Source organism: Bombina bombina, unplaced genomic scaffold (assembly GCF_027579735.1).
Source record: "Bombina bombina isolate aBomBom1 unplaced genomic scaffold, aBomBom1.pri scaffold_755, whole genome shotgun sequence".
In the NCBI taxonomy this organism is placed as follows: Eukaryota; Metazoa; Chordata; class Amphibia; order Anura; family Bombinatoridae; genus Bombina; species Bombina bombina.
This window is the reverse complement of record NW_026511054.1, coordinates 34,032-50,297: the sequence shown is the minus strand read 5'-3', so window position 1 is coordinate 50,297 and position 16,266 is coordinate 34,032. Positions and strand designations below refer to the sequence as shown.

Below are 16,266 nucleotides of genomic sequence, written 5' to 3'. Positions count from 1 at the left end.
TACATACATACACATGTATACACATCAGTACATACATACACATGTATACACATATAAATGCATACATACACACATGTATACACATATACATACACACACATGTATACCCATATAAATACATACATACAGTCACATGTATACACATATAAATACATAAATACACACATGTATACACATATAAATACATACATACACACATGTATACACATATAAATACATACATACACATATAAATACATACATTTCTATACACATAAATACATATATACATACATACACAAGTATACACATATATAAAAATACATACACATGTATACACAAATAAATACATGCATAAATACACATGTATACACATATAAATACATACATACACACACATATAAATACATACATACACATATATTCACACCTATATACATCACCAGCAAAAAAATAATGGCTCACTGAAGGCTCAGATGATGGTTAGCATATTTTTTAGCAATAAAGTATGTTTTAATTAGGTATGTACATTGTTTTTTTAGACATGATGCTATTGCACACTTCATAGACTACAGTATGGTGTAAATATAACTTTAATATGCACTGGGCAACAAATAGTGTCATTCACTTGGTCTGGAACCAAGCCCGCTATCTCTGAGGTACGCCTGTACTTACAAATAATAACAAGATTTATTTCCACCCTCAATTCAAACATTTTGACCAGTGTGCTTTTGCTTAAAACTATTGGTAATAATTAAAGTGAATTACAGCATTAACCCACTAGGTGCCAGAGAGTTTGCACTGCAGACTGTTGCTGGTCTCCCTGGCAGGTAATATGTTAAGAAACAAGCAGTGTGAAAGCAGAAGGTTACTGTGTGCAGCAAACGAACAGCACAAGAACTTACAAGAGTGTTGTCTTCAGCAGCTGTGCACAAAACCGCACCCACGCAATCTGTTTAACTTGCACTGACAGCTCAGGAGCAATTCCTCTGCCTGGGTCCTCTGTGGTCCATGACAGACTTCCTCATTTCATTGTGAAATAAAACTGTCCCAGCGCCTCTGCACTCTCTATTGTCAGAGCTACAGGCAGAGGAAGCTGATTGCAGCCTGGTCCCCACCTCTACCCCCTTCTTAGTTTGAAATCACAACACAGGAAGCCCAAGCACTCAGCCAATCACATGCAGAGCTCTCCTCTGCTACAGGGGCACAGATAGTGCAGAACAAAACTTCCCTTTATACAGATTACTGCAGGCTTCACTTTATTAAATACTGCTCTATGTTCTCTGTGTAAATGATTCTATTGTGAAGTTACTGTCTTTATGCTTCTCTTTAATTAATCTCTTAAGACCTCATTAACTTTAGTGTTAGCAAACAGACTGCTGTAATCATTAGATAATACACATAATACAGATGTATGTGAGGTGAGCACAGTCATTTACTTTAGTGTTAGCAAACAGACTGTTGTAATAGTTAGATAATACACATAGTACAAATGTATGTGAGGTGTGCACAATCATTTACTTTAGTGTTAGCAAACAGACTGTTGTAATAGTTAGATAATACACATAGTACAAATGTATGTGAGGTGTGCACAATCATTTACTTTAGTGTTAGCAAACAGACTGCTGTAATCATTAGATAATACACATAGTACAGATGTATGTGAGGTGTGCACAATCATTTAGTGTTAGCAAACAGACTGCTGTAATAGTTAGATAATACACATAGTACAGATGTATGTGAGGTGTGCACAATCATTTACTTTAGTGTTAGCAAACAGACTGCTGTAATAGTTAGATAATACACATAGTACAGATGTATGTGAGGTGAGCACAATCATTTACTTTAGTGTTAGCAAACAGATTGCTGTAATCATTAGATAATACACATAGTACAGATGTATGTGAGGTGTGCACAATCATTTAGTGTTAGCAAACAGACTGCTGTAATCATTAGATAATACACATAGTACAGATGTATGTGAGGTGAGCACAATCATTTACTTTAGTGTTAGCAAACAGACTGCTGTAATCATTAGATAATACACATAGTACAGATGTATGTGAGGTGAGCACAATCATTTACTTTAGTGTTAGCAGACAGACTGCTGTAATCATTAGATAATACACATAGTACAGATATATGTGAGGTGAGCACAATCATTTACTTTAGTGTTAGCAAACAGACTGCTGTAATAGTTAGATAATACACATAGTACAAGAGATGTATGTGAGGTGAGCACAATCATTTACTTTAGTGTTAGCAAACAGACTGCTGTAATCATTTGATAATACACATAGTACAGATGTATGTGAGGTGTGCACAATCATTTACTTTAGTGTTAGCAAACAGAATGCTGTAATAATTAGATAATACACATAGTACAGATGTATGTGAGGTGTGCACAATCATTTACTTTAGTGTTAGCAAACAGACTGCTGTAATCAATAGATAATACACATAGTACAAGAGATGTATGTGAGGTGTGCACAACCATTTACTTTAGTGTAAGCAGACATACTGCTGTAATCAATAGATAATACACATAGTGCAGATGTATGTGAGGTGTGCACAATGATTTACTTTAGTATAAGCAGACTGCTGTAATAATTAGATAATATACATAGTACAAGAGATGCGAGGTGTGCACAATCATTTACTTTAGTATAAGCAGACTGCTGTAATAATTAGATAATATACATAGTACAAGAGATGCGAGGTGTGCACAATCATTTACTTTAGTGTTAGCAAACAGACTGCTGTAGTAATTAGATAATACACCTAGTACAAGAGATGTAGGTGAGGTGTACACAATCATTTACTTTAGTTTTAGTAAACAGACTGCTGTAATAAATAGATGATGCACATAGTACAGATGTATATGAGGTGTGCACAATCATTTTTTTTAGTGTTAGCAAACATACTGCTGTAATAATTAGATAATACACATAATACAGATGTATGTGAGGTGAGCACAATCATTTACTTTAGTGTTAGTAAACAGACTGCTGTAATAATTAGATAATACACATAGTACAAATGTATGTGAGGTGTGCACCATCATGTACTTTAGTGTTAGTAAACAGACTGCTGTAATAGTTAGATAATACACATAGTACAGATGTATGTGAGGTGAGCACAATCATTTACTTTAGTGTTAGCAAACAGACTGCTGTAATCATTAGATAATACACATAGTACAAGAGATGTATGTTGAGGTACCAGCATTTACATTTTCTTGGCAATATAGGGTCAGATTACAAGTGGAGAACAAAATATCGCTTTTGAGAGGGCGATATTTGCACTCCACTTTGTAATGCCAGCACACACAAATGTTGCACGGAGGCATTGCACTCACAAGAGCGTGCTTCCATAGGCTCCGATGCCGTCAGACACACACAGAACCTAAGCGCAGTAAAGGAGTTGCGCCGCACAGCGATGGGTAGCAGATCTTATGTATACTTATGTGTGTGTATAATCATATACATATATATTTACAGGGAACACACAGTTTCCATAGACCGCAATAAAAAAGGTACTTTTTTTTTTTCTAATACACCACACTCGCCACTTTTAACCCCTAAAAATCTAAAAGATCTAAATTTTTGAAGCGCTAATTGCTACCGCAAGCTCACAGTAGCAATAACCATCCACTTGTAACGGCTGGTTATTTATCACGTGCCAAGCAACAGGCACATTTGCGCGTTGTGCGTGATAAATTAGCGCTTCACTTGTAATCAAGTCCAATAATTAATAAAGTAGCATTTATCTGTATTCTTTCCCTTCTCGATGCGTAGAATAAGTTGTGCTGTGATGGATACCGGCATCGCAAAAAAGCAACAGAACAAAGAAATGAAAAACTCACAACGATAACATATACAAAACAGTTCAAATGAAATTTATATGAAAAGATAAAAACCTCATCATAGCGAGACACAACTGAAAGAGGAGCAACAAGACATTCATGTATTCCACATGCTAGGCCAAGGTATAGGTGAAACAGCATGACCACACCTCTATAACAGCACAGAATTTCTACAGCCAGCCCCTGGGGTACCTGATTTTCTACACAGTAAGATTACCAAGACAGCGCAGAATGCTCACAGCCATCCCCTGAGTAACCTATTTATACAGTGAGATTACCATGACAGCGCAGAATGCCCACAGCCATCCCCTGAGTAACCTATTTATACAGTGAGATTACCATAACAGCGCAGAATGCTCACTGCCATCCCCTGAGTAACCTATTTATACAGTGAGATTACCAAGACAGCGCAGAATGCTCACAGCCATCCCCTGAGTAACCTATTTATACAGTGAGATTACCATGACAGCGCAGAATGCTCACAGCCATCCCCTGAGTAACCTATTTATACAGTGAGATTACCAAGACAGCGCAGAATGCTCACAGCCATCCCCTGAGTAACCTATTTATACAGTGAGATTACCATGACAGCGCAGAATGCTCACAGCCATCCCCTGAGTAACCTATTTATACAGTGAGATTACCATGACAGCGCAGAATGCTCACAGCCATCCCCTGAGTAACCTATTTATACAGTGAGATTACCATGACAGCACAGAATGCCCACAGCCAGCTGCTGAGGAACCTGATTATCTATACAGTGAGATTACCATGACAGCGCAGAATGCCCACAGCCATCCCCTGAGTAACCTATTTATACAGTGAGATTACCATGACAGCGCAGAATGCTCACAGCCATCCCCTGAGTAACCTATTTATACAGTGAGATTACCATGACAGCGCAGAATGCTCACAGCCATCCCCTGAGTAACCTATTTATACAGTGAGATTACCATGACAGCGCAGAATGCTCACAGCCATCCCCTGAGTAACCTATTTATACAGTGAGATTACCATGACAGCGCAGAATGCTCACAGCCATCCCCTGAGTAACCTATTTATACAGTGAGATTACCATGACAGCGCAGAATGCCCACAGCCATCCCCTGAGTAACCTATTTTTACAGTGAGATTACCATGACAGCGCAGAATGCTCACAGCCATCCCCTGAGTAACCTATTTATACAGTGAGATTACCATGACAGCGCAGAATGCTCACAGCCATCCCCTGAGTAACCTATTTATACAGTGAGATTACCATGACAGCGCAGAATGCCCACAGCCATCCCCTGAGTAACCTATTTATACAGTGAGATTACCATGACAGCGCAGAATGCTCACAGCCATCCCCTGAGTAACCTATTTATACAGTGAGATTACCATGACAGCGCAGAATGCCCACAGCCATCCCCTGAGTAACCTATTTATACAGTGAGATTACCATGACAGCGCAGAATGCTCACAGCCATCCCCTGAGTAACCTATTTATACAGTGAGATTACCATGACAGCGCAGAATGCCCACAGCCATCCCCTGAGTAACCTATTTTTACAGTGAGATTACCATGACAGCGCAGAATGCTCACAGCCATCCCCTGAGTAACCTATTTATACAGTGAGATTACCATGACAGCGCAGAATGCTCACAGCCATCCCCTGAGTAACCTATTTATACAGTGAGATTACCATGACAGCGCAGAATGCCCACAGCCATCCCCTGAGTAACCTATTTATACAGTGAGATTACCATGACAGCGCAGAATGATCACAGCCATCCCCTGAGTAACCTATTTATACAGTGAGATTACCATGACAGCGCAGAATGCCCACAGCCATCCCCTGAGTAACCTATTTATACAGTGAGATTACCATGACAGCGCAGAATGCTCACAGCCATCCCCTGAGTAACCTATTTATACAGTGAGATTACCATGACAGCGCAGAATGCTCACAGCCATCCCCTGAGTAACCTATTTATACAGTGAGATTAACATGACAGCGCAGAATGCCCACAGCCATCCCCTGAGTAACCTATTTATACAGTGAGATTACCATGACAGCGCAGAATGCTCAAAGCCATCCCCTGAGTAACCTATTTATACAGTGAGATTGCCATGACAGCGCAGAATGCCCACAGCCATCCCCTGAGTAACCTATTTATACAGTGAGATTACCATGACAGCGCAGAATGCCCACAGCCATCCCCTGAGTAACCTATTTATACAGTGAGATTACCATGACAGCGCAGAATGCCCACAGCCATCCCCTGAGTAACCTATTTATATAGTGAGATTACCATGACAGCGCAGAATGCTCACAGCCATCCCCTGAGTAACCTATTTATACAGTGAGATTACCATGACAGCGCAGAATGCCCACAGCCATCCCCTGAGTAACCTATTTATACAGTGAGATTACCATGACAGCGCAGAATGCTCACAGCCATCCCCTGAGTAACCTATTTATACAGTGATATTACCATGACAGCGCAGAATGCTCACAGCCATCCCCTGAGTAACCTATTTATACAGTGAGATTACCATGACAGCGCAGAATGCTCACAGCCATCCCCTGAGTAACCTATTTATACAGTGAGATTACCATGACAGCGCAGAATGCTCACAGCCATCCCCTGAGTAACCTATTTATACAGTGAGATTACCATGACAAGAGATGTATGTGAGGTGAGCACAATCATTTACTTTAGTGTTAGCAAACAGACTGCTGTAATCATTTGATAATACACATAGTACAGATGTATGTGAGGTGTGCACAATCATTTACTTTAGTGTTAGCAAACAGAATGCTGTAATAATTAGATAATACACATAGTACAGATGTATGTGAGGTGTGCACAATCATTTACTTTAGTGTTAGCAAACAGACTGCTGTAATCAATAGATAATACACATAGTACAAGAGATGTATGTGAGGTGTGCACAACCATTTACTTTAGTGTAAGCAGACATACTGCTGTAATCAATAGATAATACACATAGTGCAGATGTATGTGATGTGTGCACAATGATTTACTTTAGTATAAGCAGACTGCTGTAATAATTAGATAATATACATAGTACAAGAGATGTGAGGTGTGCACAATCATTTACTTTAGTATAAGCAGACTGCTGTAATAATTAGATAATATACATAGTACAAGAGATGCGAGGTGTGCACAATCATTTACTTTAGTGTTAGCAAACAGGCTGCTGTAGTAATTAGATAATACACCTAGTACAAGAGATGTAGGTGAGGTGTGCACAATCATTTACTTTAGTTTTAGTAAACAGACTGCTGTAATAAATAGATGATGCACATAGTACAGATGTATATGAGGTGTGCACAATCATTTTTTTTTAGTGTTAGCAAACATACTGCTGTAATAATTAGATAATACACATAATACAGATGTATGTGAGGTGAGCACAATCATTTACTTTAGTGTTAGCAAACAGACTGCTGTAATCATTAGATAATACACATAGTACAAGAGATGTATGTTGAGGTACCAGCATTTACATTTTCTTGGCAATATAGGGTCAGATTACAAGTGGAGAACAAAATATCGCTTTTGAGAGGGCGATATTTGCACTCCACTTTGTAATGCCAGCACACACAAATGTTGCACGGAGGCATTGCACTCACAAGAGCGTGCTTCCATAGGCTCCGATGCCGTCAGACACACACAGAACCTAAGCGCAGTAAAGGAGTTGCGCCGCACAGCGATGGGTAGCAGATCTTATGTATACTTATGTGTGTGTATAATCATATACATATATATTTACAGGGAACACACAGTTTCCATAGACCGCAATAAAAAAGGTACTTTTTTTTTTTCTAATACACCACACTCGCCACTTTTAACCCCTAAAAATCTAAAAGATCTAAATTTTTGAAACGCTAATTGCTACCGCAAGCTCACAGTAGCAATAACCATCCACTTGTAACGGCTGGTTATTTATCACGTGCCAAGCAACAGGCACATTTGCGCGTTGTGCGTGATAAATTAGCGCTCCACTTGTAATCAAGTCCAATAATTAATAAAGTAGCATTTATCTGTATTCTTTCCCTTCTCGATGCGTAGAATAAGTTGTGCTGTGATGGATACCGGCATCGCAAAAAAGCAACAGAACAAAGAAATGAAAAACTCACAACGATAACATATACAAAACAGTTCAAATGAAATTTATATGAAAAGATAAAAACCTCATCATAGCGAGACACAACTGAAAGAGGAGCAACAAGACATTCATGTATTCCACATGCTAGGCCAAGGTATAGGTGAAACAGCATGACCACACCTCTATAACAGCACAGAATTTCTACAGCCAGCCCCTGGGGTACCTGATTTTCTACACAGTAAGATTACCAAGACAGCGCAGAATGCTCACAGCCATCCCCTGAGTAACCTATTTATACAGTGAGATTACCATGACAGCGCAGAATGCCCACAGCCATCCCCTGAGTAACCTATTTATACAGTGAGATTACCAAGACAGCGCAGAATGCTCACAGCCATCCCCTGAGTAACCTATTTATACAGTGAGATTACCATGACAGCGCAGAATGCTCACAGCCATCCCCTGAGTGACCTATTTATACAGTGAGATTACCATGACAGCGCAGAATCCTCACAGCCATCCCCTGAGTAACCTATTTAGAAAGTGAGATTACCATGACAGCGCAGAATGCCCACAGCCATCCCCTGAGTAACCTATTTATACAGTGAGATTACCATAACAGCGCAGAATGCTCACTGCCATCCCCTGAGTAACCTATTTATACAGTGAGATTACCAAGACAGCGCAGAATGCTCACAGCCATCCCCTGAGTAACCTATTTATACAGTGAGATTACCATGACAGCGCAGAATGCTCACAGCCATCCCCTGAGTAACCTATTTATACAGTGAGATTACCAAGACAGCGCAGAATGCTCACAGCCATCCCCTGAGTAACCTATTTATACAGTGAGATTACCATGACAGCGCAGAATGCTCACAGCCATCCCCTGAGTAACCTATTTATACAGTGAGATTACCATGACAGCGCAGAATGCTCACAGCCATCCCCTGAGTAACCTATTTATACAGTGAGATTACCATGACAGCACAGAATGCCCACAGCCAGCTGCTGAGGAACCTGATTATCTATACAGTGAGATTACCATGACAGCGCAGAATGCCCACAGCCATCCCCTGAGTAACCTATTTATACAGTGAGATTACCATGACAGCGCAGAATGCTCACAGCCATCCCCTGAGTAACCTATTTATACAGTGAGATTACCATGACAGCGCAGAATGCTCACAGCCATCCCCTGAGTAACCTATTTATACAGTGAGATTACCATGACAGCACAGAATGCTCACAGCCATCCCCTGAGTAACCTATTTATACAGTGAGATTACCATGACAGCGCAGAATGCTCACAGCCATCCCCTGAGTAACCTATTTATACAGTGAGATTACCATGACAGCGCAGAATGCCCACAGCCATCCCCTGAGTAACCTATTTATACAGTGAGATTACCAAGACAGCGCAGAATGCCCACAGCCATCCCCTGAGTAACTTATTTATACAGTGAGATTACCATGACAGCGCAGAATGCCCACAGCCATCCCCTGAGTAACCTATTTATACAGTGAGATTACCATGACAGCGCAGAATGCCCACAGCCATCCCCTGAGTAACCTATTTATACAGTAAGATTACCATGACAGCACAGAATGCCCACAGCCATCCCCTGAGTAACCTATTTATACAGTGAGATTACCATGACAGCGCAGAATGCCCACAGCCATCCCCTGAGTAACCTATTTATACAGTGAGATTACCATGACAGCGCAGAATGCCCACAGCCATCCCCTGAGTAACCTATTTATACAGTGAGATTACCATGACAGCGCAGAATGCTCACAGCCATCCCCTGAGTAACCTATTTATACAGTGAGATTACCAAGACAGCGCAGAATGCCCACAGCCATCCCCTGAGTAACCTATTTATACAGTGAGATTACCATGACAGCGCAGAATGCTCACAGCCATCCCCTGAGTAACCTATTTATACAGTGAGATTGCCATGACAGCGCAGAATGCTCACAGCCATCCCCTGAGTAACCTATTTATATAGTGAGATTACCATGACAGCGCAGAATGCTCACAGCCATCACCTGAGTAACCTATTTATACAGTGAGATTACCATGACAGCGCAGAATGCTCACAGCCATCCCCTGAGTAACCTATTTATACAGTGAGATTACCATGACAGCGCAGAATGCTCACAGCCATCCCCTGAGTAACCTATTTATATAGTGAGATTACCATGACAGCGCAGAATGCCCACAGCCATCCCCTGAGTAACGTATTTATATAGTGAGATTACCATGACAGCGCAGAATGCTCACAGCCATCCCCTGAGTAACCTATTTATACAGTGAGATTACCATGACAGCGCAAAATGCTCACAGCCATCCCCTGAGTAACCTATTTATACAGTGAGATTACCATGACAGCGCAGAATCCTCACAGCCATCCCCTGAGTAACCTATTTATACAGTGAGATTACCATGACAGCGCAGAATGCCCACAGCCATCCCCTGAGTAACCTATTTATACAGTGAGATTACCATGACAGCGAAGAATGCCCACAGCCATCCCCTGAGTAACCTATTTATACAGTGATATTACCATGACAGCGCAGAATGCTCACAGCCATCCCCTGAGTAACCTATTTAGAAAGTGAGATTACCATGACAGCGCAGAATGCTCACAGCCATCCCCTGAGTAACCTATTTATACAGTGAGATTACCATGACAGCGCAGAATGCCCACAGCCATCCCCTGAGTAACCTATTTATACAGTGAGATTACCATGACAGCGCAGAATGCTCACTGCCATCCCCTGAGTAACCTATTTATACAGTGATATTACCATGACAGCGCAGAATGCTCACAGCCATCCCCTGAGTAACCTATTTATACAGTGAGATTACCATGACAGCGCAGAATGTCCACAGCCAGCCGCTGAGGAACCTATTTATACAGTGAGATTACCATGACAGCGCAGAATGTCCACAGCCAGCCGCTGAGGAACCTATTTATACAGTGAGATTACCATGACAGCGCAGAATGCCCACAGCCATCCCCTGAGTAACCTATTTATACAGTGAGATTACCATGACAGCGCAGAATGTCCACAGCCAGCCGCTGAGGAACCTGATTATCTTTACAGTGAGATTACCATGACAGCGCAGAATGCCCAGAGCCAGCTGCTGAGGAACCTGATTATCTATACAGTGAGATTACCATGACAGCGCAGAATGCCCACAGCCATCCCCTGAGTAACCTATTTATACAGTGAGATTACCATGACAGCACAGAATGCCCACAGCCATCCCCTGAGTAACCTATTTATACAGTGAGATTACCATGACAGCGCAGAATGCCCACAGCCATCCCCTGAGTAACCTATTTATACAGTGAGATTACCATGACAGCGCAGAATGCCCACAGCCATCCCCTGAGTAACCTATTTATACAGTGAGATTACCATGACAGCGCAGAATGCCCACAGCCATCCCCTGAGTAACCTATTTATACAGTGAGATTACCATGATAGCGCAGAATGCCCACAGCCATCCCCTGAGTAACCTATTTATACAGTGAGATTACCATGACAGCGCAGAATACCCACAGCCATCCCCTGAGTAACCTATTTATACAGTGAGATTACCATGACAGCGCAGAATGCCCACAGCCATCCCCTGAGTAACCTATTTATACAGTGAGATTACCATGACAGCGCAGAATGCTCACAGCCATCCCCTGAGTAACCTATTTATACAGTGAGATTACCATGACAGGGAAGAATGCCCACAGCCATCCCCTGAGTAACCTGAATATCTATACAGTGAGATTACCATGACAGCGCAGAATGCTCACAGCCATCCCCTGAGTAACCTATTTATACAGTGAGATTACCATGACAGCGCAGAATGCTCACAGCCATCCCCTGAGTAACCTATTTATACAGTGATATTACCATGACAGCGCAGAATCCTCACACTCATCCCCTGAGTAACCTATTTATACAGTGAGATTACCATGACAGCGCAGAATGCTCACAGCAATCCCCTGAGTAACCTATTTATACAGTGAGATTACCATGACAGCGCAGAATGCCCACAGCCATCCCCCGAGTAACCTATTTATACAGTGAGATTACCAAGACAGCGCAGAATGCTCACAGCCATCCCCTGAGTAACCTATTTATACAGTGAGATTACCATGACAGCGCAGAATGCTCACAGCCATCCCCTGAGTAACCTATTTATACAGTGAGATTACCATGACAGCGCAGAATGCTCACAGCCATCCCCTGAGTAACCTATTTATACAGTGAGATTACCATGACAGCGCAGAATGCTCACAGCCATCCCCTGAGTAACCTATTTATACAGTGAGATTACCATGACAGCGCAGAATGCCCACAGCCATCCCCTGAGTAACCTATTTATACAGTGAGATTACCATGACAGCGCAGAATGCCCACAGCCATCCTCTGAGTAACCTATTTATATAGTGAGATTACCATGACAGCGCAGAATGCCCACAGCCATCCCCTGAGTAACCTATTTATACAGTGAGATTACCATGACAGCGCAGAATGCCCACAGCCATCCCCTGAGTAACCTGAATATCTATACAGTGAGATTACCATGACAGCGCAGAATGCCCACAGCCATCCCCTGAGTAACCTATTTATACAGTGAGATTACCATGACAGCGCAGAATCCTCACAGCCATCCCCTGAGTAACCTGAATATCTATACAGTGAGATTACCATGACAGCGCAGAATGCTCACAGCCATCCCCTGAGTAACCTATTTATACAGTGAGATTACCATGACAGCGCAGAATGCTCACAGCCATCCCCTGAGTAACCTATTTATACAGTGAGATTACCAAGACAGCGCATAATGCTCACAGCCATCCCCTGAGTAACCTATTTATACAGTGAGATTACCATGACAGCGCAGAATGCCCACAGCCATCCCTCCCCTGAGTAACCTATTTATACAGTGAGATTACCATGACAGAGCAGAATCCTCACAGCCATCCCCTGAGTAACCTGAATATCTATACAGTGAGATTACCATGACAGAGCAGAACCCTCACAGCCATCCCCTGAGTAACCTGAATATCTATACAGTGAGATTACCATGACAGCGCAGAATGCTCACAGCCATCCCCTGAGTAACCTGAATATCTATACAGTGAGATTACCATGACAGCGCAGAATGCTCACAGCCATCCCCTGAGTAACCTATTTATACAGTGAGATTAACATGACAGCGCAGAATGCTCACAGCCATCCCCTGAGTAACCTATTTATACAGTGAGATTACCATGACAGCGCAGAATGCTCACAGCCATCCCCTGAGTAACCTGAATATCTATACAGTGAGATTACCATGACAGCGCAGAATGCCCACAGCCATCCCCTGAGTAACCTGAATATCTATACAGTGAGATTACCATGACAGCGCAGAATGCCCACAGCCATCCCCTGAGTAACCTGAATATCTATACAGTAAGATTACCATGACAGCGCAGAATGCCCACAGCCATCCCCTGAGTAACCTGAATATCTATACAGTGAGATTACCATGACAGCGCAGAATGCCCACAGCCATCCCCTGAGTAACCTGAATATCTATACAGTGAGATTACCATGACAGCGCAGAATGCCCACAGCCATCCCCTGAGTAACCTATTTATACAGTGAGATTACCATGACAGCGCAGAATGCTCACAGCCATCCCCTGAGTAACCTATTTATACAGTGAGATTACCATGACAGCGCAGAATGCCCACAGCCATCCCCTGAGTAACCTGAATATCTATACAGTGAGATTACCATGACAGCGCAGAATGCCCACAGCCATCCCCTGAGTAACCTGAATATCTATACAGTGAGATTACCATGACAGCGCAGAATGCCCACAGCCATCCCCTGAGTAACCTATTTATACAGTGAGATTACCATGACAGCGCAGAATGCTCACAGCCATCCCCTGAGTAACCTATTTATACAGTGAGATTACCATGACAGCGCAGAATGCTCACAGCCATCCCCTGAGTAACCTGAATATCTATACAGTGAGATTACCATGACAGCGCAGAATGCCCACAGCCATCCCCTGAGTAACCTGAATATCTATACAGTGAGATTACCATGACAGCGCAGAATGCTCACAGCCATCCCCTGAGTAACCTATTTATACAGTGAGATTACCATGACAGCGCAGAATGCCCACAGCCATCCCCTGAGTAACCTATTTATACAGTGAGATTACCATGACAGCGCAGAATGCCCACAGCCATCCCCTGAGTAACCTATTTATACAGTGAGATTACCATGACAGAGCAGAATGCCCACAGCCATCCCCTGAGTAACCTGAATATCTATACAGTGAGATTACCATGACAGCGCAGAATGCCCACAGCCATCCCCTGAGTAACCTATTTATACAGTGAGATTACCATGACAGCGCAGAATGCTCACAGCCAGCCGCTGAGTAACCTATTTATACAGTGAGATTACCATGACAGCGCATAATGTCCACAGCCATCCCCTGAGTAACCTATTTATACAGTGAGATTACCATGACAGCGCAGAATGCCCACAGCCATCCCCTGAGTAACCTATTTATACAGTGAAATTACCATGACAGCGCAGAATGCCCACAGCCATCCCCTGAGTAACCTATTTATACAGTGAGATTACCATGACAGCGCAGAATGCTCACAGCCATCCCCTGAGTAACCTATTTATACAGTGAGATTACCAAGACAGCGCAGAATGCCCACAGCCATCCCCTGAGTAACCTATTTATACAGTGAGATTACCATGACAGCGCAGAATGCCCACAGCCATCCCCTGAGTAACCTATTTATACAGTGAGATTACCATGACAGAGCAGAATGCCCACAGCCATCCCCTGAGTAACCTGAATATCTATACAGTGAGATTACCATGACAGCGCAGAATGCCCACAGCCATCCCCTGAGTAACCTATTTATACAGTGAGATTACCATGACAGCGCAGAATGCTCACAGCCAGCCGCTGAGTAACCTATTTATACAGTGAGATTACCATGACAGCGCAGAATGCTCACAGCCATCCCCTGAGTAACCTGAATATCTATACAGTGAGATTACCATGACAGCGCAGAATGCTCACAGCCATCCCCTGAGTAACCTATTTATACAGTGAGATTACCATGACAGCGCAGAATGCTCACAGCCATCCCCTGAGTAACCTATTTATACAGTGATATTACCATGACAGCGCAGAATGCTCACAGCCATCCCCTGAGTAACCTATTTATACAGTGAGATTACCATGACAGCGCAGAATGCTCACAGCCATCCCCTGAGTAACCTATTTATACAGTGAGATTACCATGACAGCGCAGAATGCTCACAGCCATCCCCTGAGTAACCTATTTATACAGTGAGATTACCATGACAGCGCAGAATGCCCACAGCCAGCCGCTGAGTAACCTATTTATACAGTGAGATTACCATGACAGTGCAGAATGCTCACAGCCATCCCGAGTAACCTATTTATACAGTGAGATTACCATGACAGCGCAGAATGCTCACAGCCATCCCCTGAGTAACCTATTTATACAGTGAGATTACCATGACAGCGCAGAATGCTCACAGCCATCCCCTGAGTAACCTATTTATACAGTGAGATTACCATGACAGCGCAGAATGCCCACAGCCATCCCCTGAGTAACCTATTTATACAGTGAGATTACCATGACAGCGCAGAATGCCCACAGCCATCCCCTGAGTAACCTATTTATACAGTGAGATTACCAAGACAGCGCAGAATGCCCACAGCCATCCCCTGAGTAACTTATTTATACAGTGAGATTACCATGACAGCGCAGAATGCCCACAGCCATCCCCTGAGTAACCTATTTATACAGTGAGATTACCATGACAGCGCAGAATGCCCACAGCCATCCCCTGAGTAACCTATTTATACAGTAAGATTACCATGACAGCACAGAATGCCCACAGCCATCCCCTGAGTAACCTATTTATACAGTGAGATTACCATGACAGCGCAGAATGCCCACAGCCATCCCCTGAGTAACCTATTTATACAGTGAGATTACCATGACAGCGCAGAATGCCCACAGCCATCCCCTGAGTAACCTATTTATACAGTGAGATTACCATGACAGCGCAGAATGCTCACAGCCATCCCCTGAGTAACCTATTTATACAGTGAGATTACCAAGACAGCGCAGAATGCCCACAGCCATCCCCTGAGTAACCTATTTATACAGTGAGATTACCATGACAGCGCAGAATGCCCACAGCCATCCCCTGAGTA

The 16,266-nt window shown here is 42.8% G+C and overlaps 1 protein-coding gene across 1 annotated transcript in view; it reads right to left on the bottom strand.

Annotated features, from left to right (window-relative positions):
* The window catches only part of LOC128643584 (centriolin), a gene marked incomplete at its 5' end in the record, with an annotated part of 183,765 nt that overhangs the window by 134,933 nt on the left and 32,566 nt on the right, over window positions 1–16,266 (bottom strand). The gene's annotated exons all lie outside the window — the stretch shown is intronic.